Consider the following 3,808-nt stretch of genomic DNA (forward strand, 5'->3'; position numbering starts at 1 on the left):
AAATAGTTTATATATTTTTTCTTTTTGGGAGAATGACAAATATGACTATAATACTCAAATATATACATTTTTGGATGGTGTGGTTCGGCTAGGCCTTAAAAGAACATCTGACTTGTAGGCTACTCCTTTAATTGACCTAGTACATCTGATAATGCTGTAGGCATGGAAATTCACCTAGTGACTGACTCCACTCAACATGCCTTCGTCAAGTAGAAAGACTTAGTTGTGAGTCAATACCGCTTGCCTCCTACATTTTATTGTATTTTCCGTCACCCATCAGTGGTTTGTGTCTCGTAGGACCACTATGGGCAAATGCAAGGATTTGACATCAGACCAAATTTCGAATATTGTAACATTGCACAAGCAGAATCACTCCACTCAAGAAATAGCTAAGACTGTTGGAGTTAGTCAGCGTTCTGTCCAGCGGTGGGTGATGAAATACAAACGTGGCGGCCGTAGTGAAACACCCACCCACAAAAACAAGCCTGGCAGGCCAAAGAAAACTTCTGCACGCATTCTTGATGTGATTCGCAAGCAAGTTGAAAACAATCCCCACATTTCATCACGAGAAATAAAAGAAAAGAACCAATTCCTGCTGGCTAATGTATCTGAAAGAACAGTGCGTCAGCGCCTTCGTGAAGGCATTGGATGTAAAGGATGCCGCTCTTCCTCAGAGCCAGCTTTCACACCAAAGCAAATAAGGAAGAGGATCCAGTTTTGCCAAAAATATGCATTGTGGGATGTGTCTCGCTGGCGAAGAGTCTTGTGGAGTGATGAGGTGACCTTCAGTGTGGGAAGCAATGGTGGAAGTGGCACCAATCATCGACCTGGCAGTGACACACAAAAATATGTTAAATTCCCTGACAGCATAATGGTGTGGGGATGCTTCAGCTACTATGGTATTGGAGAGTTGGTTGTCTTACCAAATAACATTCATATGAATAAAAGTAATTACTTAGAGCTCCTGTGTGATCATCTCCCCAACTCATTTGAAAAATGCAGGGCTGAATTATTTATGCAGGATGGAACTCCTTATCATACAGCTTTTGACGTAAAACAGTGGCTTATGGATTGCCAGGTAGAATGTCTTGATGACTGGCCTAGTAGTTCCCCAGACCTGAACCCAATAGAAGACGTATGGCCGATAATAAAGCGAGAATTGCGCAAGAGGGACATCTTATCACTCGCCAATTTGGAAGCGGAAATTCGCCGCGTATGGAACAACCTGAAGCCACAGCTACTGCAGAACTTGGCAGATTCAGTACCAAGACGTCTGAAAGAATGTTTGAAAAGAAAAGGAAGGCCGCTGAAATGCCGATTCAGGGTAAGTGTCCGTTAGTTTGATTATTTTTACCTGTTTATCAATTCACCTATGAGTCGGAGGTGCACTGCCCAATAACGGTTAATCGTGTGGTTCGATTAACGTTAATGCGCTGCCCATTAACGTGTATGTAACATTATCGCTATGGGTCACAATATATATATATATATATATATATATATATATATATATATATATATATATATATATATATATCACATACATACATACATACTTTTCTTTTATGGCCTATGGGGTGGCAGAGTGGATAAGGTGGTGAGCGTGGGATCGGGCAGACGTCCACGCGTAGGTTCGAATACCACTTTGAAGCTGTGCTATTTGTCGAGGGGTTTAAAGTTACCTACATGTCACCATGATACCCAGGTTCTAGGTGGTTACACCAAGGATGCGCTTGGGTGGTGATATGGGCCCTAATATGGTTACCACTATAAATAAAATTGCCTGCGCCACTAATGGACGGAAGCTAAACAGCACTACAAGTGTGCCTACAGGCGCTATAGGCCATAACACACACACACACACACACACACACACACACACACACATATATATATATATATATATATATATATATATATATATATATATATATATATATATATATATATTGATTTATTTATTTATTTTATGAGAAGAATGTGAGGGACGCAGGGCAAGCCTGTGCCACGGCGTGGTGACTCCTCGCATCCTCAGAACATTATTCACGGCCGGCCCTTGGAGGCCTGGGTGCCTCGAAAAAGTGCTGACGTAGGAATTTATGACTGCGATTGCTACAACCACTATACATGAATATATCGATGAGTATAATATTTTAATTACATGAATTAGGGAAGGAAAAGTTACTTATGACTCAGAATAATACATGTATTACGTAAAGGATAAACATGCAAACCACTTATATGATATCATGTAGATGCAACCGAATATATAGATGGCACTCAAAATAGATTGTGGAGAGTTCCATCACACTGACTTAAGGTGGTGTGATCATGTCTGCCCCACCCATGTTGAATCCTGGGGTGCCAAGTAAGGATAATCGTTATATTAACATTAATATAACATTAACGCTATTGGGCACGATATATATATATATATATATATATATATATATATATATATATATATATATATATATATATATATATATATATATATATATATATATATATATGTGTGTGTGTGTGTGTGTGTGTGTGTGTGTGTGTGTGTGTGTGTGTGGTGCCCGGTAAAAAAAAAGGAAAAAAAAAATGTCCCCTTAAGAAACGCAAGTGAAATGTTCCCATACGAGTAGAGGTTTACTTTATGTTTGCGGTGTGGGAATTCCCGACGTCGGATATTCTTGGGTTGCCATTGATCGCTGGCTGTTTTAATACGCGACTCGGTATACAGCCAGCCAGCTCGCAAGAGACACACATTCTAAAATTCATATCATAATAAATCTTGAGGTATTGAGTCTTTGTACTGCAAAACATTAATTCCAAGTGTTTATCCTAACATTATCCATATGATCTGGTAATACACACTCTACAAAACTGTTATTATAAGCTTAATACTCACAGTCGCGGTTTCAATGCTCTCGCATTTTTTACTAGTCTCAACTACATATTTGGTTTGAAACATTTTTTCATATAGTTCAACAGAGAGCACTGTTTCTCCTCTAAATATTACAAAGGAATACATTCTGTAATAATCTTGGTAGAGCAACATTTTTGCGGCCGAAGGCATATCAAACCGAAAAGACTAACTGAACTCGGGAACACCGAGTCCTCTCAAAACACCAAAACAACCCCGCGGCCCGCGGTTGTTTGGAAGCTCGTGTGGAGTAGGGTGACCAGACGTCCCCGATTTCAGTGACCTGTCCCCGGCTACTGCTGTCCCCGGTTTTCTGTAACTGAAAGATCACTTGATGCGTTAAAAACTACTCCTTTTGATTATGATAATTATGTCCTTTTATCATTACTCTTTAGAATGTCAAGAATAAGGAGAAGGCCTTAGTTTCCGTGAAGACGGTGAAGTGTATAGCGGACACATTTTAACAGCTAATGGGTGTTCATGATCTCAGATATTTCATCAGGTAGAGATTTTTTTTCTTTGCAACTTGGGTAAATAAGGCGAGAGAAACTTTTGATTGCTGGTTTAGAAATGGTACGAATAGTGTCCCTGTTTTAGTTTTTCCAGTGCAAAACACTACATGTTTTACCTCCTGAACTGAAAATGTCCCCGGAATTTGTCTCAGAAATCTGGTCACCCTAGTGTGGAGTGTTCTTAGAGCTGGAACAGAATGCCGGTTTATACATGTGCTGTAGCTGACTGCAATTCTATATCAAAAAGAAAACCAAGGCGTGAAAGGATGGACTGTGTTTCCCAGGAAGAAAGACGCGGCTCGAAGAAGATTATGGGAGACACGATGTAAACGAGGCCCGACGTGGAGAGCTACCAAGGACCATGCTATCTGCTCAAAGCACT

The sequence above is a fragment of the Portunus trituberculatus genome, chromosome 28 (genome assembly GCF_017591435.1).
Source record: "Portunus trituberculatus isolate SZX2019 chromosome 28, ASM1759143v1, whole genome shotgun sequence".
Taxonomy (NCBI): domain Eukaryota; kingdom Metazoa; phylum Arthropoda; class Malacostraca; order Decapoda; family Portunidae; genus Portunus; species Portunus trituberculatus.